Genomic DNA, 23,677 nt, shown 5'->3' on the forward strand with positions numbered 1-23,677 from the left:
ATACAGCTACGGCTTTTCTTCACCAGGGACACTCCACTTGGTAAAATATCTGAACATGCTTTGAGGTATAGAGATAGGACAGCGGCTAAGGAGTTTTACTTTGCACAAAATTGACTTGAGTTTGACTCCTGAAACTGCATAGGGTCCTCTGAGTCCATCCAGGAGTGATGCCAAGTTCAGAGCCAGGAATAAACCCTGAGCACAGCTGGGTGTGAACCAAAACTAAAAACAAATAATAGTATTTCTAATAATTCCCGGCTTCTGGCCAGTGTGGAAGGGGAGACAGTGCTATCAGGAGGAGTTGCTAATCCTAATACCTTTCAAAAGAATTCACTAATAAGACAAGATCTCCATCCAATCCAAAATACCCTTCCCGAGTGACAGAACACAAAGATCAAACACACACACACACACACACACACACACACACACACACACACACAGAGGCATATACATACCTGAAAGGAAGATTCACCCTCTAATTCACCCTAGAGTACAACAACACACTTTTATGTTCCCTTCCCTTAACTCCCATCCCTCCAATATAATAAAAAAATTCCTCTGAAAATTCATATTATGATCCACTAAGAAAACATTCTCAAATGACTGTAGGTTTTCTGCATCTACCCATAAGCCAACATAGCTGCAGGAGAAAATTTTCCATTTCTTTTCTAGAGACAGGCTGAAACACTGAGAACCCTAGACTTATGAACATAACAGTGAGATATGAAGTTCATCCCTTGCTTTTATTGCATAAGAATGTGGGTTCACTCAAAATAAATGAATTGGGCATCATTTCAAAGTCTTGTCTTTATATAATCTAAAGGGAGGGGATAAGTTTAGGAAGCTAAATGGTATCTTACACCAAAACAAGCTTACAAATTCAGACTGTGGTTCTCTGAAAGCTGGTGATCTAACCCATGGAAGGATGCAAAATGCCCAAGAATCTTAAAGAGAAATTAATTACATAGATTGACAGAAGACAATTTCCTGGAGAGATCACAGCAACTATCTGACTGCTGTGTTAACATTGACTTTAGGTCACTATAGCCATCTTAATATGTGTCACACTTAGTGTGGTGGTAGTCAGGAGAATCGAGAACTCACAAGAATGGAGAAAAGAAGCAAGAGAACAGAGGGTCTTTCCACAGTCTTGGGGGAGAGTCAGATGTCCTCATGTCCCCATGCAGCTGGATTTGAGGAGTGCAGGAGAATAAGTATCTACAGCAACAGGGATATTAGCCAGGTAGTGTGAGAGAGGAGTTCTTGGTCCTGTGTAGAATAGAAGTCAAGAGACAGAGCCATAGTACAGTAGGAACATCTTGCCTTGTACATGAAGACCCAGGTTCAGGTTCAATCCCTGGCATTGCATATGATCCCCTGAGTCCCTCTAGGAGTGACACTAAGCAAAGAGCCATGAGTAAGCCCTGAGCACTTACCCCCACCCTATACCCCCTCCCTCCATAAAAATTCTAGAAGAGTTCTCTTTTCCCTCAGCACAAAGAAGAGAGACCAAAACAAGACCTTCCAATTACATGCAGAAAGGTGACCCTGGAAGGGGTGTTGAAGGTGGATACTTAGGTCACTTTACGGCTTTATATTTCATCTCTACCCAAGAATTCAAGCTTTCTATGCTTTACCTTAGCATATTCTAAGTTACTCAGTTTATGAGCAAGAATATAGTACAGTGGGGTGGGTGCTTGCCTTGCATGCAGCCAACCCGGGTTTGATCCCCAGTCCCCTATATGGTGTCCTGAGCACCAACAGGAGTGATCCCTGAGCACAGAACCAGGAATAAACCCTGACTACTGCAATGTCTGACTCATAACAAACAAAAAAGGCTTCCAAGTTACTCTGTTTCTAGTCATCATGTACAACCCTGCAGGTTTTCTAATATGGAAATTCTGAACGGGTTTAAGGATCCCCCAAGTAGAACCTAAAAAAGCTCTCAAGTTGAAAATTACCTCTATGATCTAAAACTTGATATTCTCATCCATTCCTCTCATTTCTCATTCATTTCACAAATACCTATTTATAACAAGACAAGAGCGGCAAGATCATTTAGAGGAATATCTGTGTTTTTCTTCTGAATGTGTGTGACTTTCCCCTCATCAGCCAGAGGCAAAAACATAGCCTTGAGGAAAAGTCAATTCTGCATATTTGTTTTTTTTCTTTCAAAACAGTCTCTGGAGAATCAGAAGAGAGGGCCTGAGGGAAACACATAATCAAATCCAGGCTAGAAAGAATAGAACAGGTTGGGGCCGAGCTGATGACTCTGGGCTCCGAGTGCTTGCCCAACAATGCCTGTTCAAAGACTGACATCCCCTCCATCCTGTGGAGTGGAGTGGACTCAGACACTCCACTGTGAATGCTGCTGAACACAAAGGTCCCAGAAAACGGTCTAGTGGCTTAATAATTGGTGTTGTCACAGACCTTGGAATGCTGCTAACCTACCTATGGTCTGGGGTGCTCAGCAAGAAAAAAAAATCAAACAGGTGAAGGAGAGCAAAGAAAAAACATACAGGAGGAAGCCTGAAAGGTTATCAACCTGCAAAAACTCCACCCTCATATCAGGGCATCATGGTGAACTATGGAGAGATGTGTAGTCCAGTGAAAAAGTGACAACACCTCTGGGAATTCCAGAAGCACTACTGAGACAGCATAAAAATTTATACGGGAAGAGAGCACCAAATAAAGGGTGTTGTGAGGATCCTCCCAAGGTGGGAGAAGCATGCTGAAAGTAGAGTATAGACCAAACATGATTGCCACTCAATGTCTCTCTTGCAAAACACAGGACCCAAAAGAAGAGAGAGAGAACAAGGGGGAATGCACTGCCACAGAGGCAGGGTGGGATGGGGGAATGGGGGGTGGGAGGGATGCTGGGACCCATGGTGGTAGAGGATAGGCACTGGTGGAGGGATGGGTACTTGATCACTGTATAACTGAAACCCAAGAACAAAAATTTGTAAGTCTATAACTGTACCTCATGGTGTTTCACTAATAAAATAATAAAAAAAAGAAATGTGAAATAAACAGAGATGAAAAAAAGAAAGTTACCAATGGGGGAAAAAATTATACAGAATTCTCTATGCCTTATGAAGCAAGGACCCCTACTTAATCTGCCTATGCATCTCCAAAAGCCCCGCACCCCCAAAGGAACTCTGAATGGGTCCAACTCTTCCTAAGTCTTGTGCACTGAAAGTCTTGAGTTAATCCTTCCATTTTTGCATAAAGTCCAAGCAAGCAGATGCCTTTGAAATAGAAAGCGGCAATGACTATAGTGACCATAAAAGTGGTGACTAGAAAGCTTAGAAAGAAACTACAAAGCAAGTTGATTTGTGGCGAAAGATGCATTGCAACTTGACTCAGCCTATGTGTCAAGCAGTTCAGTGCTGAAAAACTTAGGCATAAAGGTATGAAGGTGTAAAGGTATAAAGGTATTAGCACATTGATACTAATGCATACCACCAGTGGCACATACTCAAATATGGTTTAATTCATATAAATAATAGCATTTTAAAGCAAGAGCTGAGCAGATGAGTCGAGATGTTTTGAGAATAGATAATCCAATTAAGTTATATTGTGTTAGCTATAGAAATACAGAGGAGAAAATACTACAATTTAATTGTTGAGTCTTCTACAATAGAATTGCTTCTGTTGAGTCGTAAACAATAAGATAGAAATATGAAAGGACCAACATAAATCTGATGCTTCCCTGTGACAACACCTAGAGTGGCTTTTATGTATCACCTGTATCACTTGTCATCCCGTTACTCTTTGACTTGCTCGAGCCGGAGCCAGTAATGTCTCCATTCATCCATGTCAGGTGCTAGTGTAGCCCAGTGTCATCTGCTGGCTCCAGGAACACAAAGAGCCTCAAACCGTATGTTCAAGGTTTTGACTAAGAAGTCTGACCATCTCATAGGTGGGCTGCCGCATGTCCTATTGACATCCCACGGAATCCAGTCGGTAACAGCTCTAGTCCAGTGGTCATCTCTAAATCGCATTATGTGCCCAGCCCATCTGATTTTCAACGTCTTGGCAAATGAGACAGCGTCCCTGATTCTTGATCGTTGTCAGAGGTCGGAACTCCAGACTCCTTCTCTCACTTGAGTGAAATGTGATATTCCATGCATAACTCTTTCTGTTCCTCTTTGAGATACCTGAATAGCTTTCTTGTTCCATTTTCATAGGGCCCAGGTCTCTGAGGCATATGTTAGTGCAAGAAGAATGGTAGAGTTGAAAATATGATCAAGGAGCCAGAGGTTCTTCATCCTCTTAACAACTTCTTCAACGCTCTTGAAAGCATTCCATGCCACTCTCTTCCTCCTGCGCAGTTCTGGCACCAAGTCATTCTTCATGTTGAATTCTCGACCCAGGTAAACATAGCTGCTGCGTTTGGAGATGTTCACTCCGTTGAGAGCAAATGGAAATCAGGGACTAGTTCGTTTTTCATGAATATTGTCTTGGTGAGATTCAGCTGCAGTCCGACCTTTCCACACTCATGATCGAAATCGGCCAGCATTTGTACCACTTGGCTAAAGTTTGGTCTCATTAGAACAATGTTATCAGTGAAGCAGAGGTGGTTTAGTTGCCTACTGTTTATCTTCACTCCCATTTCTTCCCATTCCAGTCCTTGCATGATGTTCTCGAGGCTAGCATTGAAGAGTTTCGGTGAAATAAGTATCACTCTGGCGACCCCTCTTTTGATGCTGATGATCACTTCCATGTGGTATGCTGAGATCCTGGTAGAGAATCCATAATACAGCTCACAGATAATCCTGATGTATTGAGTTGGAATGCCTTGTTTGGCTAGGGCTTTGATGACCGCTTCAGTCTCAACAGAAGCAAAGGCCTTCTTTAAATCAACAAACTTTTAACAGAGCAGCATCTTGAACTCCCATGAAACCTCAGTGAGCTTGGTTACCACATGGATATGGTCGATTGTGCTGAATCCTTTTTGGAACCCATGGTTTCTTGCATGGTTGTCCTTCATCCTGTGTCCTGCCAATCCTATTCAGGATGACTCGAGTGAACAGCTTGTAGATAACGGACAACAGGCAGATCAGGTGATAGTTGCCAATGCCATGAATGTCTCCCTTCTTGTGCAGTAGAACGGTTCTGCTGATTTTCCATTGGGACAGAACCTTGCATTCAGACAGCTAGCATATGAAGAGCCGATTGATGAGTACTGGTTGCAGATTCTTCAAGTATTCAGGTCTGATCTTGTCTGGACCGGGTGCTGTTCTCTTCTTTACAGATGAAATGGTGTGTCGGAATTTGGAAGGGAGACTGACTATAGTGACCATAAAAGTGGTGACTTAGAAAGTTGGGAACAACATATCTATCCTGGGGAATTTAGTATGTGGGCAGGTAGATGTGGCTATCGAAGAGATCCTAGTAGAAGTCATGGATAATCTTCTTTATTGTCCTTCTGGAAGATGTGATAGATTCATCAGGACGTCGGAGGGCAGTCATCTTGGTCTACAGTTGGTGAAGGATAGGCGGGCCTTGTGAATGCTTTTGCTGTCTTCTGCCTCATCGACCAGCACTGTTGCTGTTCTCTCTTTGACGTCTTCCCATATCACTTCTCTGCACTGTTTTGGGAGCTCAGACATTAGCCTGTGGTTTCCTGAAGCTCGTGCCAAGCCACGTTGGTGAATGAGCTCGAGATTTTTCGAAGACGGGTGTCTTTTTCGGTTTTCTCTCTCTCTCTCTCGGTGTTCCTCGCACAGTCATGGAGGTAACCCAGACCAAGGTAGTTTGGAGAAATTGTATTAAACTCCCAAAAGCCATCCTCTGCTTTCTCTGCTTTTTCCCCTCTCTAGAAGTTCATGTTCCCTCTCTCCCTCCTTCCTTCTTTCCCTCCTCCACTCTCTATCCTCACATTTTTCAAAATTTTTTCAATAAAAATTATTGCACAGGCTGGAGCCATAGCACAGCAGGTAGGACCTTACACACGGCAAGCGACTGAGAGTATCCTGCCCTCACAGCAGAGCCTGGCAAGCTCCCCGTGGCATATACAATATGCCATAAACAGTAACAATGAGTCTCACAATGGAGACGTTACTGGTGCCCCCTTAAGCAAGGTAAGGTAAGGTAAAGGCCCTCCCGTTGATCGTCGATTTGCTCGAGCGGGCCCAGTAACGTCTCCATTGGAGACTTTTGTTGTTACTGTGTCTGGCATATCGAAGCGATAGCACAGCGGGTAGGGCGTTCGCCTTACACGCGGCCAACATGGCCAACCCGAGTTCGATTCCTCCGCCCCTCTCGGAGAGCCCGGCAAGCTACCGAGAGTATTCGATATGCCCCTTAAGCAAATCGATAAATATTGGGAGGACAGTATGACAGACAGTGCTACAGTACTACTACTTAAAGCGTAACATGAAGTCCCTATAGCCATGCCATCGGACTCCATGCCACCAGACTCCATGCCAGGCTCTTTTACTCAAGGCGCCCCAGAGTGGGGCGGGTGAGAGCCCCTCCCACCCCAAGAGACCCTGCCCCAGCAGCCAACTTCCACAACCCAACCACCACCGTGCTCAAGGCCGAGCCTCACATATAAGTGAACATATTCCTGGACCATGGGGCGGACACATCATAAGACACTTCCTACCCATTCTCCATAATTACCATACCATATTTGATGGGGTCCAGAGAGTAGGCAACAAATCATAGAGGAAAAAAATATATGCATACAAACATATTTTCAGATATATATACCAAAGCTCACATCACCCAAACTTTAACATGTTAGTGATATCCTATAGAAGGTCTTAATGGCTCCTGCCAAAATAGAACAATCTTCACACTGTTTCCTATATGAACACTTTTTTAAAGCATGTTCAGCAGTTCTTCATAACAGATAATACAAAATATATTATTATTTTGGTTGTGTTTTGGGACAGGGATTTGGACTTGGGATGGAAATATCCCAAATTTGATGGTGGGAAGGTGTAATGGTGGGGTGGGATTGGTGTTTGAATATTAAATGTAATCAAATACTGTGAACTAACTTATAAAATAAAATAATTTTAAAAATCTCCTACTTAGAAGTAAAATGAAAAAAAATAGCGTAGACACAGATGGGAGGTATAGAAATCATAAATGCTTCCAACTGCTGCTGCATAAAATTATAACAAAGTTAGTGGCTTAAGTTAACAATAATTTACTATTTGATAGTTTTATAGAGGACTTTAAGAATCTGAGTTGGGTATAACTGAACTCAGCATGTTGCTCACAGAACTGTTTTTCTAAAATCTTAAGAAAACTGGGAATGAAGAAGTAATACAGCAGGCAGGCATTTGCCTGCTATGTGACTTAACTGGGTTTGAGTCCCAGCACCACATATGGTCACACGGTTCCCTGAGACCTCCATGAGTGTTGCCTGAGTCAAGATTCAGGAGTAATCCCTGAGAACAGCTGTGTGTGAACCAACAACAAGCAAAATATCACAAGCAAAAAAAAAAAAAAAAAAAAGCTCCATTCCTTGAACCAGGGCGCAGCATTACTGACCTCTGCTTCCTTCATCACATAACTCCTCTTCACTCTCATTTTCCTGTCATAGACCTTGGATTCATATGGGTAATTTGGAACATCTCCCCATCTCAAGACCTTCTACTTAATCAAATATGATTCTGCCTTTTTAAGATTGTTGTTGCAGGGAATGGACCATTGTTCTGTCCATCACAAATGTACAATGCCAAGGTAATGCCTAAGAGGCACAGATAAGAGTAAATACAAGCAAAACCAGAAGTGATAGCAGTAGGCATAACAAAAGGGAATGAGGCAGAAACTGGGCCAGAGATAATACAGCAGGCGAGGCACTTATCTTGCACATGGCCTACCTGGTTTGGATCACTGGCACTTGAATGCAGAGCCTAGAGTAAGCCTGGGCACAACTGGGTGTGACCCAGCACCACTATACCCCAGAATAAATGGAATGATGATAGAAGTTTCAGTAGCAGGGCAGATAGGAGGCCAACAAAGCTTTGTATCACATATACAAAGAACTGCAATTTACAATGGTAGCAATAAGTAGTCATTTGTGAATTTTAAAGAGTACCCTAACAATATCAGATTAACCTTCTAGAAAAATCATTCTGGCTCCACTATATTGCTCTTGATAAAAGCCAAGGAAGCTGGGGAGATTGAAGACTGGCAAACAAAGGGGAAGGCTGTTTTATGAAACAGATAAAAAGTGATTAGATCCTGAACTCTATAAGGCTATAAAATTAAATAGTGTGTGAGCTCAAGAAAACTCAGTCAAAGATGATAGTAGGTTTGTCTTCTATTCCCTGACATGGAGGTGCTCTTCCCAGAACTCATAACTATAGATCATTTCCAGTGTACAGGAAATATATTCCACTTTCTTCCAGGCCTAATATGTGGCTCTTTCATTCCTGCCATCCAGCTCTCAATATTTGCCTCTATAACTCCTAATTACATTGTACTAGAGAACACAATAATCACCAAAGTTCAAAGGGCTATTTGCATATTATTTTTATTCCAACCAGTCCAGTATTATTTTTAATTTCATTTATTCTCATCACAACTTATTCTGGGAATGTGTGCATGGGTTCGTATTGGTGTAATTCTTTTTCAGTGTGACAACACAGTCCCCTGCATCAAAACTCAAGTTATCTGGACTGCTGTATGAAGAAATCACAGCTTAGCCCTGATTTAGGAACAGCCCTCAATTGAAAGGACCTGCCTCACTGAAGTTTAGTTCTTGCTTCAGTTATAACTCACCTCTTATAATTATCCTGGTAGCAGAACAAAGGTTCAGCCTGAATTTAGGAAATATCTGCAGAGCCTTACCAGCCTTACTGCTGTCACTGGGAACTGTGGAATGCTTTCTTGTAGGTGAGTCACAGTTTCACTTCTCCATCTGTTCAGTTCCACATTCCATGCCTTGAAAGAGGCTTTATATCCCACTGGATCTGTGTATCTTAGATATTTCACACATAACTCCAAGCAGGTGAGAGGCATATCCTTATGAGCACCAGCAGATGGAAGAGAAAAACATATCAGCTTAGTACATAAGTGCAGACCAAAGATAACTTACCATTTGGGTAGCCCTACTCATCAGGAAGATACTCCTTCCAATGGAGGTTTTGGTAGTGGTACTCTCATCCACTTTGTGTGGAAAAAGATGTGAGCTGGGGCTGGAGAGATAGCACAGCAGTAGGGCACTTGTATGTGGCAAGTGGATTCAATTTCCAGCACCCCAGGAACTCCATGTGGTACCCCAAGCCCACCAGAAGTTATTACTAAACTCACAACAGAAGTAACTCCTAAGCACTGCTGGGTGTGGCCCAAAAATTAGAGGGAAAGAGGAAGAGAGAGAGAGAGAGAGAGAGAGAGAGAGAGAGAGAGAGGAAAATGACACGACCTAAGGCATATCTGTCTCCCACAGTGGCAGATGGCTGGGTTCATGGATCAGGAGGCAGAAAGAGAAAGACTTAAAGGTCAGGAACAATGAGATCAATATGTACAAAGGTGGACACAGGAGTAGCCACAAACTCTGAAGCTCTTTTTATCATGGTAACACCCACTAGATATCATTCACCCCAGATGAGGCACTAATAAGCACAGCCATTGTGATGCCTTTTGCAAAGGACATCGTGCATCCTGCCATCAGTCACCCCAGAGGTGAAATAAGATTTACATGAACAGAATGGCTGTTACTAGAATGTGAGATTATTTTTGAATATTTATTTATTTTTGTTTTGGGGTTACACCCAGGAGTTCTTGGGGTTTATCATTAGCCCTGAACTTCGGATCACTTCTGGCAAGATTCAGAGGAGCATTTGTGTTTTCGGGAATAAAATTATCAAATCCAGGTTGACCACATACATGGAAAGTGCCATATCTGCTGAATTATCAATCTGACACCATATTAGAAAACATGGAGAATATGATCATCTAACTAGCTTGAACTTCCTGATCTCTAAGGCTTATCTGATCTTCTTATCTTGACCTTAATGGATAGTCTCCACCACTACCACACAGTATGACATTATGCATTGTAGGAATATAATAGCATGTGTGAAAAATCAATTACATTGGACCTGCCATCCTGGAATAGGCAACATAATAAAGTTCAATTCACCAGAGAAAAAGGACAATGTTACTTGCTACTAAAATATATTCTTCCTCCTTAAAGGATGAGGCTATATCAGGATATCAGTATATCTGCTGATGGCAATGATTCTTTTTGCCTAGAATGATCTAAAGTTGAAAGACCCCATGAGGATAGATGGCAAGATTCCCATCAATTAGTCTAACCTACTGCTTAATCACTTTGGACTCCTTGAGTCAAATGGTCAGAATTGTAAGGGAAAAAATTACTATGAGCAAGTAGTTTTTTAATATGGAAATGAAAATACAAATGTACCAGCTATGACCAGAGAAGGATAACTTCACCACTTAAGGATAAAATCTGAGCCACTGAACCAGAAAAACCACCTAAAATGACATAGGGGCTAGTGGAAACTAAGGAATGAAGAATGGGGAATAAAGTGGGGGGTTGAATCAATTGCAACCCTGAAACTAGGAGCTGTGGTGGAAGAGGATGGTCATCTTATAAGACTTTAATGCAAGTTTTTGTCTGGAAAACGTTTCCTGGAGTACTCATTGACACATAGAGTAAAATGTTTATGCAAGGGAAATAGATCACTGTACAAGTGGTAGACAATATACTATTTTTCAGAACTGAGCACTTAATTCCCAGCTACTGGATCTGTTTTCTATGTCAGTCCACACTTCAGTTCCCTGCTCAGACTGCCCTTGGCTGCAAGAAGCTGCCTCACCCAAGGATCTACCAGGATAAAGTCACTAATCAATGAGTGATTATATTAACTCAACTCAAGACTTCTCAAAGGACCCATTCCAGCTTAAGAGCTCTGTGAAAGTTTGGTCAAAGGCTCTGCTGCACTGTTTCACAGCTAAAGGCTCTAATGCACAGTTTTGTAGTTCAAATTCAGTTTTGTAGTGCAAAATCCAGATGCCCACTTCTGCTTTAAAAGTGTCATTCTCAAGACCACTCACTACTCCCAACAAAGCAGTGACACACAAATCTTTATAGCAGGATCTGTTTCCCATGGAATCCAAGTATAACAACTGGGTTCTTTTTGTTGATGTTTTTGGCACAATTCAATGTGTTATAAAGCCTTTTGTACACTTACAGCACTATATAAATAAAAGCTCTGGTATCCCTCATTACATAACTATGAATTCTCATACTTTTGGTATTGTAAACAAGACCAGGTTACTGAGCTTTGTGGTTCATCATTCCTGGCAACTCTAAAGCTATTTATACACTAACAAAGTATAATACCCCTGCAAGAAAGTAAAATAAAATGTTAAAAAGAAGCACGTTCTGTCTGGATCACAACCTAACATATTTTAGAAAGGAATGGTTGTATATTACCTATTCCTACTGATATTTGCCAGGATCTATTAAATTTTTGTCCATCTTTTTAAATCTACCTTAGATTCAGTGCTTTAGAATATCTCTTGGTCTGCCAACAGTAGCTCAACTGCCATTATTACAGAAATAAATCTTTTCCTCTACAATTTTCTACTCATATATTATGTTTGTTAAGATACGTGTTTAAAATCTTTCTTACTGTATCATGTCCTATCACCACAGAACAATATTCCTGATTGAACTATTATTAAAGATAAGAATTCAGAGGGCAGACATAGTAATTTTTCAGGATCTACTTGCTAAATAAATCCAAGTTTCAATCATCTTATTTTTTCATTTGTATATATCTCATGTTTTCAAAAGTGACAAAAAACTAGCATTTTCATTATCAGTTTGCTTTATGTTGTTTCTATGACGACTGGAATCTCTATTTAAATGTATCATGAGCTTTTCTCAAAACTATCATGATAGAAACGGTAATCTTGAGCTCTCCTTTCCTCTGCAAAAGGAATCAGAGGGGGTTTCTTCCCCAGTGAGAGCAAGTATCCGTACCACTCGATGTGTAAGTTAAATCTTATTTTCTTTTTATCTATCTCAAAAACAATTCATCAACAAGTCCACTCATTTCTGTCTTCCAAAATTGCCCCTAAACTGCCCGCCCATTGCTGTGATCACTAGTTTCGCCCTTGTAGAATCACCATCATTTCTATCCCTCCTTTATCTCCCAGCTGTTCTTGCCCTATTCCCCTCAGTACACCAATGAACAGGTGGCCCTGATTAGGGGGAGAGGTATGTTTGTGTAAAGTAAATACACATCATGATTCTACTTAATCCCTAATGCTCTCCACTGATCACAGAGTAAAATAAAAACTCCCTCCCACCATCTACAAGCCACTCTGTCATCTCTGACGCTATTATCAATTCCTCACTCTTGAACTCTAGGCTCTTTAGCTTTAGTAGTTACTGTTTAGTTGTGATGCAACAATTTCCTTTCTACCTTCGAACTTGTGCTGTTTCCTCCGCCTGGAACATTCTGCTCCACAATTATAAGCCACTTGCTGCATCTCATCATCAGTCTTATCTCTCCAGAGCTTCCTCAGATGTTCCCCTGGCCAGTGCCAAAGCAAGCTGCACCTCTTCATAAGCACTTGTTACCAGAAACCCTGGTTTATATTTTGTGGCTTCTGCCATCATCATTTATTTAATTTTTCCTTATTGATATCTGAAAATAAAGGTCTTATCTGTTTTTTATTGTCAAAAATTTTGACAAAAATAACATTTTGTGATCCATAGATAATATTGAATGAATGTAAAGTGAAATTTATAGAAAATAATATGCATATACCATATATTTATATGTACTGGGCCCGCTCAAGCAAATCGATAAACAACAGGAGGACAGTCCGACAGTGCTATGTATATTATAGATTATAGATTATTTACCTTATATATTACAAATAAGCTATGGCCCGCTCGAGCAAATCGATGATCAACGGGAGGGCCTTTACTTTACTTACTTTCATAATTAAAATTATATAAATGTATGATTATAAATTAATGAAAAATATCTCAATATATAAGACAGGCTGCTTAATAGTAACTAAGTATATAAGACAATTTAATCCCTTATGGAGAATGAGTGAATTCCATATAGAGAATTAATGTTAGTCTTAATAACATATGTATAAAATTATTGGATTAGAGAAGTACTATAGGAGTTAAGTTGCTTGCTTGCATATAGCCAAGTCCAATTCTATTCCCCACCCCATATGATTCCCTGAGCACCCCAGGAGTGATTCGTGAGCACAGAGTCAGTTGTAATCCTTGAACACAGCTATCTATGAATAGAGCAAAATATAAACCTCTATATTGTTTTCTTGCCATGCTATGGGGTATTGTGCCGAACCTGTTTTCCAAAGTCTAAAAAAATGTGTCTTTTCTTATATGTTGTCTTATATATAAAGTAATGCATGGATTTAAGTAAATCACTAGATTTCTTAGATCCCTAATATTAAAGTGAAGGTATATCTTCTCATTAATGATTTACAAGATTATGGTAATTCATTAGACAAATTTTGTTGAGTTGAAAAGCTGAAAGGGCTAGAAAGCATGAAAGGCACATGTGAGCCCCGACTTCAATTCCCAGCTCTGCAGGTCCCAAATACTACTGAGCCTTGGTAGCATCTTACCACTGGGGCCAGTTCTTGAACTAACTAGCCTGTTTGTACAAGTATCATCAGAAGTGGTCCCCTAGTCTCCTGAGCATTGCTTGGGAGTCATCACACACACACACACACACACACACACACACACACACACACCAGAAGAAATGAAAAAACAGAAAAAAAAAGGCTTCTCCCTTGTAAATCACTAGGCCTGCATGTGAGACAAATAACTAGAATCCCAGTCAGTGATTGCCGAGCAACCTTCTTTAGGTTGATGTAACTGACTCTGACAGGGAGACAAGGAACTGAACCCCTGACTATGATCTCATTAACACCAAGCTCCAGCCAACCAATTTAAATGATACCTGAGTCAGGAAGAAAAAACAAATATAAATGCAGCTACAGCATTACAAGTGAAATCTCTCCAGATTGTAAAAGAAATTAAGATGTTCAAATCAGAGTAGACTTCTCCTGTCATATGTTTTTGTTAACTTGATCACTGTCTCTGAGGTTTTCCAGATATACATCATTTATTTTGTTTGATTTTATTTTTTCAGAGAGAAAGAAATCACTCGTACTTAATTTTTATATTTAGGTAGTGTTGACACCTAAGGAGTATAGAGTGAATTCAATTTTGCACCTTCTCTGTTGCTATTAGTCAGGTGAAGAACATTTAATTAAAGCAGCGAGATTTTGTAATTTCTCATAGTCCTCTTATCTGTGATCCGAGCATACTCACCTTTTTGAACAGTAAAACAAAGGTTTATTTGATGAGAAAAAAATAATAGTATTCTTTGATTCTCTCATCACTCTCCCTTATGAGTGGACAGTGGAAAGTAGGGTCAGGTACATCTTTCAGATAGACAAAAAGTAATAAATTCCATATATAGTAATTCCAACATCATATGAAACAGTTCTAGAGTCATAAACCTTAGGATCATAATTGGGTTTTGCCTTGCATAAATTCTCTCATTGGTATTGTCATCTTGAAATTAGTTTTAGAAGCATTTCTATGGCTCAGCCAGACTTAGACAGAAAGCATGCATGCTGGAGAGATAATACAGTGGGTAAGACACTTATCTGGCATATGGCCCATTTCAATTCGACCTGGGACCACATATGGCTCCTGAGCACCACCAAGAGTGATTCCTAGGACTGGAGTGATAGTACAGTGGGTAGGGTGTTTGCCTTGCACGAGGCCGACCCGAGTTCAATCTCCAGCATCCCATATGGTCCCCCGAGCACCACCAGGAGTAAATCCGGAGTGCAGAGCCAGGAGTAACCCCTAAGCATCTCTGGGTATGACCCAAAAAGAAAAAAAAAGAGTGATTCCTGAGCAAAAAGTCAGGAATAAGCTCTGAGTCTTGCCAGCTATCATCTCTCACCACCACAAAAATAAGCCTATTTTCATAGATTAATTGGAACAAACATACATAAACAAACATAAATAAACCAAATATTTAACAGTGGCATTATTGAGCTTAAAGATGAGTAAAGGGGAGGGAAAAACATGGATAGGAGAATATAAAGGAAATTAGAAAATCTCACTCTACTTTCTACAGCTCATAAAATTCACAAAGTAATTCTTTTTAGAGGTTTGAACTCGTTGCCCACACCCAGCAGTACTCAGGAGCTACTCCTGGCTCTATGATCAGAAGTGACCCCTGGCAGTGCCTGAACAAACATATGCAATGCCAGAGACCCATCTAGACTCAGTAGAATTCAAGGCAAGCATCTTAATGCCTGAAATATTTCTCTGACTTTAAAAAAGTTACTTTTAATAATTTCTCAGGAGCTGGAAGGACAGTACAGGGATTAGGACTAAGTTTCTTGATTTACACACAGTTGATTGGGAATCGATCCTTGGCACCAGACATGGTCCTCTGAGAAACACCAAGGATGATCTCTGAGTACAGAGTCAGTAATAATCCCTGACCACAGCCAGATATTATCCCAAAACTTATAGTAATAATTTTTCAACACCAGATTTCAATGGTCAACATTGAGTCATTCACTGTTCTAGGTAACGAAGATTGATCAATAACCAAAATAGCAAAACTCTGGGAGTTATATTCAAATGAAAGAAAGTTTGTATCAAATGATATATAGTATTAACGATAATCCAGACACTGTCCTGAGGTTTTTAAATTTATATTTTAGAATTTGGATGTGCTGGCTTCCTAAAACCATGCAGCAACTAGTTCCTACAAGTATGTTTCCAACAATATTTCCAGATCCAAAGTCTGTGCACTTACATTGATTTACATAGCCTTTTCTATACTGCACTGTGTCCTATTTGTATTTTAGACTACATTACTAAATGAAGCAGTGAATATCTCTTTTTACTCTCTATATTTGCCAAACTCACATTCTGGAGTGCTGATGCAGATTAGAGACAAGTAAAGATTTTGAGATAGTAACTAGGACTACAGTATAACTAAAGGAAGTCAATATTCCTTTAGGGAATCAGGAAAGAGCGCTCTACAAAGATAAGAACTAGTAATTAGGCAAGAAAAAGATATTAAGGGCATTCAGGTAGGAAAGGAAGAAATCAAGCTCTCACTATTCGCAGATGATATGATACTATACTTAGAGAACCCAATAACCTCCACCAAAAAACTCCTAGAAACAATAGACTCGTATAGTAAAGTTGCAGGTTATAAAATCAATACCCAAAAGTCCATGGCATTCCTATATGCAAACAGTGAGAGAGAAGAAAGCAACATGAAAAAAACAATCCCGTTCACAATTGTGCCCCAGAAAATCAAGTACCTAGGAATCAGCTTAACTAAGGAAGTAAACGACCTGTACAAAGAAAACTACAAAATGCTACTTCAGGAAATAAAAGAGGACATGAGGAAATGGAAAGATATCCCCTGCTCATGGGTCGGGAGACTTAACATTGTCAAAATGGCAATACTACCGAAAGCATTGTATAAATTCAATGCAATCCCTATAAGGATACCAACGACATTCTTCAAAGAAATGGAGCAAACACTCCTGAAATTTATATGGAACAATAAGCCCTCACGAATAGCTAAAGCAAGTCTTGGGAAAAAGAAAATGGGAGGAATAAACCTCCTGAACTTCAAACTGTACTACAAAGCGGTAATAATTAAAACAGCATGGTACTGGAACAAAGGCAGAACTGCAGACCAATGGAACAGGGTTGAATACACTGACATCTCCCCTCAATCATATGATAATCTAATCTTTGATAAAGGTGCAAGTAATGTGAAGTGGAGTAAGGAAAGCCTCTTTAACAAATTGTGCTGGCATCACTGGACGCCTACATGCAAAAAAATGGGCTCCGAACTCTGCCTAAAACCGTGTACAAAAGTAAGATCAAAATGGATTAAAGACCTCAACATCAGACCAGAAACCATAAGGTACATTGAAGACAAAGTTGGCAAAACCCTCCATGATATTGAAGCTAATGGTATCTTCAAAGATGCCACGCCACTGGCCAAGCAAGTGAAAACAGAGATAGATAAATGGGACTATCTTAAACTAAGAAGCTTCTGCACCTCCAAAGAAACAGTTACCAAAATACAAAGACAGTCTACAGAATGGGAAAGGATATTCGCCGAAAACACATCTGACAAAGGGTTGATATCCAGGATATACAAAATACTGGTTAAACTCCACAAGAAGAAAACATCCAACCCCATCCAAAAATGGGGCAATGAAATGAACAGAAACTTTCTCAAAGAAGAAATCCGAATGGCAAAAAAGCACATGAGAAAATGCTCTACATCATTAATCATCAGGGAGATGCAGATCAAAACCACAATGAGATACCATCTCACACCTCAGAGACTGGCCCACATTCAAAAGAACAAAAGCAACCGATGCTGGCGTGGATGTGGCGAGAAAGGGACACTCCTTCACTGTTGGTGGGAATGTCCACTGGTTCAGCCCTTCTGGAAAACAGTATGGACGATTCTCAAAAAATTAGAAATTGAGCTCCCATTTGACCCAGCAATACCACTCCTGGGAATATATCCCAGAGAGGCAAAAATGTATAGTCGAAGTGACATCTGCACTTGTTTGTTCATTGCAGCACTCTTTACAATAGCCAGAAACTGGAAGAAACCTGAATGTCCAAGAACAGATGACTGGTTAAAGAAACTTTGGTACATCTACACAATGGAGTACTATGTATCTCTTAGAAAAGATGAAGTCATGAAATTTACATACAAGTGGTACAACATGGAAAGTATCATGCTAAGCGAAATGAGTCAGAAAGAGAGGGATAGACATAGAAAGATTGCATTCATCTGGGGGATATAAAGTAACAAAATATGAGATTAATACCCAAATACAGCTGAGATCAGCACCAGGAGGATTACTCCATAGCTTAGTGGCCAGTCGGGCATTCTAGAGGAAAGGGCAGCTCAGATAGAGAAGGGAACACCAAATAAAGGGTATTTGGAGGACCCTCCCAGGAGGGGAGATGCATGTCAAAAGTGTACTATGGACTGAACATGTTTGGCACTCAATGCCTCTTTTGCTGACCACAACACCCAAAAGGACAGAGAAAACAAAAGGAAATTCCCTGCCACAGTGGCAGGGGGGGATGGGGGGATGGGGGGGAGGGATATTATCCTGGTGGTGGAAAATGGGCACTGGTGGAGGGATGGGTATTTGATCGTGGTATGACCGAGATCCAAGCACAAAAATTTGTAAATCTACAACTGTACCTCATGGTGTTTCACTAATAATAAAAAAATAAAAAAAGATAAGAACTAAATGATAGATAAGACAACATGAGAGACTTGGAAACAAAAAGAAACAGCACATGCAAGGGCCCTGAAGTAAGATACAAGGCCCGTATGTAATATCCAGAGTGAGAACTGGAAGAATAGGGTGAGATCAGATTAGAGACAACAGTCATCTTCAGGTCATGGAGAATTTGAAGGTGACAGTAAGGGTTGAGAATTTTATTCTCACAGTCATGGCAAGATACTGAAAGATGTTAAACTAATAGAGAGACCAATTAACTTTTTAATAGAAGGAAGGAATTATAAAAATCTCTAATCCAAGATATTTGGCTTTTGCCTTAAATTGTTCATTAGTTAAATTTTATTTTCTACTGTTTCCATCTTCTAAAATAAGCTTAAAAGTGGGTGGATTGTTAGCATTCTTCCCACACATTTCCTGCATATGCTCATTAGCAGAAATGTTCCACAATGGAACTCTAGAGCAATTGCCATAAGCCCTAGGAAGGATTATAAACAGAACCTGTTCCAAAATTGGAGGATGGAAGAATGAGGAAGGGCAGCTTCCATCACATTCAGTCCTAAGACTGTCCTTAATGAAGCGTGGAGATCTGAAGGCCACTTAGCTGCATGCGGGGTCCCTTTCCTCTGTTAAGATGAAGGTCAGAGTCCAGCGGACTGAGGTGAGAGCCGTCAGCTGGTGTACTGAAAGGACACTAAGCTGGCTCTCTGCTGGAACGATATGCAGTAGACTTAGGAACCAAGAGCTCCCAGACGTTGACATTTGAAGCAGAACCCCTGAAATCTCTTGATCAAAGGAGCTTCTTTGCGAGGGATGTGTCTTGTGAGCTCTACCAGGGATCGTTCTATCAGGAAGCGTGTAGGAGGTTAGGCTACAGGAGAAGATGCAGGGGGCTGTGGGCAGCAAAGCCTTCAGAGCGGAGCACCCATCTACCACCTGATATAGAAGTCATTTAATATCTGAACAGCTCTCACGGCCATGCTAACATCTTCATGCTTTGTGCTCTTTCTCGGACTCTTGGCAATTGAACAAAGCGCGCGTGCTGCATTGGGTGTGTTCGGCAGAAACAGGCAGGAGCTAGTTTCACATAAAATTATGTCAGCTCTCCCCTTCTCATACTTGAGTTGTTTACACAGAACAATCAAATACATTGGCTGGAAAATTCCCCTCACTGTGAGAGAATAGACTGATTCCCACAATACATTTTTGCTACAGAGGCTAGCTGTGCCAAACCAACTCTGTTAGGAAAACACCACCCACCTCAGTCTGGCCAGCGTGAACCAGACTGTTGTCTTCCTGCAGACTCCAAGTCATATTACAATAGTCAATAGTTTGCCGGTGAATATTCGTTTATTGGCCAACACTTTATCAATAAGGCCATTGTATTGGGCATCTAAGTACAATTGCTGAGCTTGAACTCCAAGTAGCACACAATCTACCTTGGATGCTGAAGAAGGAGCATGTATGTCTTGTAAGAGTTGGTTGTTGGTGGTTATTTTTTTCCAATAAAAATCTATACCCCAGTTTGAAAAGATCAGCAACGAAACTTCTTATTAAATTCAAAAGTCTCTTCAGCTTTGAAATCCTTAAAACATATGATTTGTCAAGCACTCTTAAGTGAGTACCATTGTGATATATAAGTAAATATATCTGAAAAACAATGAAACTTTTAGGCCCATGGAATAGAATAAACTGTTGCATTATTACACAATTTTCATACTGTTTTCCTACATGTTTTAGATCTAAGTATCACATACATCAAAGTGAAGTCTAACTGTGATTTCTCGCCAACAACTGTTTTATTTCTAATCAATGTCTGGTGTTTAATTCTTACAAGGGGAAACTGGGAAAACCATTTTCATTAGTCTAATTTTAAGGTTTTTATAACATTTTCAGCTATCTCATACTTCTATATTTTCTATTTTTATCTAAAGGAAAGTAATGTAATAAAGCGCCATTTGTTTATAGAATACCAAGGAAAATTTGGCACCATTTAGTCTTTGTATTCATTACTTTTATGTAGATGTAATTAGTCACTTCTTAGTTATATTTTATAAAGTCCATTGTCATTGATGTGAGTTTTTATAAAGATTACAGTCATAGAGTATAGGTATATAGTTTTGAGTTTGTTTAAATGGTAATTCTTTTCTTTGAACTGGAAATTTCTTTTAAAAAAATCTGTTTAAATATTTGCTTTCCATTCACACTACAACATAAACTTAAGAATGAAAATATTTTTTAAAATTCAAAGTGAATTTTAATTTCTAAACTACCAGAAAAATGATTTTGAATATTTTAATCCCATTTAAATGAGAATAGCTACAAACTTTAGTTGCTTTTTTAGATAAGAAACATTATAGAGGCTTGTTATAGAGCCTTTCAATACTGTAAAAGCTTGGATATCATTTTTGCAGTGGAAAATAATAAATAACAATCTTCTCATGCAAGCAATACAGACTAACCACTAGCTCAGATTAACCAATCATTATATTTTTTATAACTGAAAGTGCATCAACTCTTGCCCAGATTAAAATCTGTGCTTTAATTATATGCACTTATTTTCAGTTCAAAACATAATCATGACAAGGGTATTATGGGCAATTGTACTGGTATTCAAATGAAGCATTTGGTAGTTGCTTCATGAATATCCAGCTTCTGTTCTGTATTAACAGCTATATATTTGCTGCAGCAGGGAGCGGGTGGTGGATTCTACCTCCCTTCAATGTCAGTTTCTAAAGCATTCGACACATCATCTATCAATGGCCAGATGGCTATTAGGAGTCAAGGGGAAGATATGCTGAAAATTGCAATTTCAGTGAAATTTAGATGTGTTGATAGAGTTTTGTTTGCTGATAGAGTTTTAGTTTTGTTTGGGGGGCACACCCATGTGCTCGGGGCTTGCTCATGGCACTGAGATGAGCCATGTGTATTACTAGGAATCAAATTGGAATTGGCCCCATGCAAGGCAAGTACCTTAAATCCCTTCATCTCTAGTCCTTATTCTGAAATGGTAAAGATTCTGAAATCAGTGAAATTCTCAGGCTATATGCAGAACTATGAAGAAAGGTAACAAATGAAATAGAGTTAAGAAATGAAGAGAAACCATTGAAATTATTAATAGAATACAAAAATTTGTCCTTTCAGCTTGCTTAAGCTGGCTTATTTGGGTGAAATCCCTCTTGCAATGAACAAAAAAATTCCTATCTGATACAAGTCTGTTTTTTGTCTTGCTTCCTTTTGTTTCAGTTAGTTTTTGCGGGGGGAGGGCATGGCCAGCAGGGTTGATCACTTTTCTGTTTGTGTTTTGGTCAACCCAGCAGTACACAGGGCTTCCTCCTGGCTCTTGGCTCAGGGATCACCCCTGGTGAGTTCGAGAACCATATGGGCTACCAGGGATAAAACCTCAGTTAGCCATGCAGGCGCTCTTTTCACTGTCACTGTACTGACCTCAAAATAGTTCCATTTGAACATTCCTACATCACTTCTGAGAACTCAATTCTGAAATGGAGCATACACAAAAGCACATCCAGAACTGAGGTGAAAGCTCAAAAATGTCCTGATACCATGTGGTCTTCTGATCCCTCCTTAGAGTGCCCCCATAATATGTGTCACATTCTAAAGCATGAGAAAATGAATTAAGTTCCCCAAAGAATAATCCTTTGTTGCTCAAATTGAAGGCCCATGGCTCTGTGTCAGCATGTGCAGGGAAACCTTCCTCCCACTGAACAACTGTTAGGCTAGGCTTCATTTTCCTAATCTGTAAAACAGCCAAAGAACAGTGTTGAACACCATGAAAGTGATGCACAGTTCTATACTACAAATGTAACACAGTTTCAGCTAGACCTCCAATTTGTTTTAGGTTGTTTGTTTACTAAAAGTCTTTCTTTTTTCACTATAAACAGCATGGTTTGCAAAGTTTTTCATGACACATCTGTTATAAAAATTCAATACTCTAACCCCAATCAAACCACCACTTCCCTCCACCATTGTCCCCATTTTTCCAACAAACCCTCAAGCCTACCCCCATACAAGGACCAAAATAATTTGTTTAATGCTGCTTATTACCACTAACTGGTTAATGGCATTATCAAAATGCTTCATTAAAAGAAAATTTGTGAAACTTGTTGTATCTCACCATGGTGACATTAGGTCCTTATCTGGGGTTTACTAAGCCATTGTTGCTAGTTGAGACTTCTATGTTAATATTTTTGTTAACCAAGCTTAGTTGGTGTCTATATTATATTTCCATCAAATCTGGTGTGGTCCTACTGTGATGTTAGTATTGTAGAGTTTGGAGATGTCACATGGCTGTGAATACAGCTGTGAGCTCCAGAAAATTCAAAATACTTAATTGGGCTGTGGGCTTAAGTGGTAGCTGTGGTGAAATGACTGTCATGTTACTGGTTTTGGCATATCAAATATGCCACGGGGAGCTTGCCAGGCTCTGCTGTGCAGGCAGGCGGGATACTCTAGGTAGCTTGCCGGGCTCTCTGAGAGGAACCGAGGAATTGAACCTGGCCATGTGCAAGGCAAACACCCTACCTGCTGTGCTATGGCTAGGCACCTGAAATTGTAGGCAGTTAGGGTTTCTGTGGAGTCCAGCCATAAGTATGGTAATTGCTGTTGGGATGTGAGTGTAGCTGCCTGACCCATAATATTTTTGAAATTTTTAGAACCGTCTGTTATTTGTCCTATACCTACTTAGTCACCCAGTACAATTATTTTTTTCAACATTCTTTGGTTTTTGCTTGGTTCTCAGCACCCTCTCATTATCTCTCAACCCCAGGTAAATGATAGGTTCTACCCCCACTGCCCACCCTCTCCTAGTATCCAAGTTTCCAGTAGTTCCCCATATCTATGTGTATATGTATATGTGGATATGTGGATAGGAAGGCATAGTTAGAGTTATGTTGCAGATGTAAGTGAACATCCTTTCCAGATCGAATTCATTGATTTCTATAGTCTATGTTCCAAGATCAAACTCATTGATTTCTATAGTACATCTTCCAAGTACTCATGGGGAAAACCTGGATGCCAAACTACATATGGTAACCGTCATCTTCAGTTGACTTTTATTGAATGTTTTCTATGTTCTAGTAATAATCCTGGTTGCTTTAGCTTTATTGATCTGTATAATCCTGTAGACAATCTAAAAAGGAAATGTTACTGTTTTTATTTTAGAGATTAGTGAACAGAGGTATACAAATATAATGATCACACCTTAATAGATGATGAAGCTGGAATTTTAGTCATTGTTTATTCAAAACCTATGTTCATGAAATGTTCATGCCTTTTAAGATATCCAAGAAGACATCATCCAGAAATAAAGTCTTAC

This window comes from Sorex fumeus, unplaced genomic scaffold, assembly GCF_029834395.1.
Source record: "Sorex fumeus unplaced genomic scaffold, SorFum_2.1 ptg000131l, whole genome shotgun sequence".
NCBI lineage: Eukaryota > Metazoa > Chordata > Mammalia > Eulipotyphla > Soricidae > Sorex > Sorex fumeus.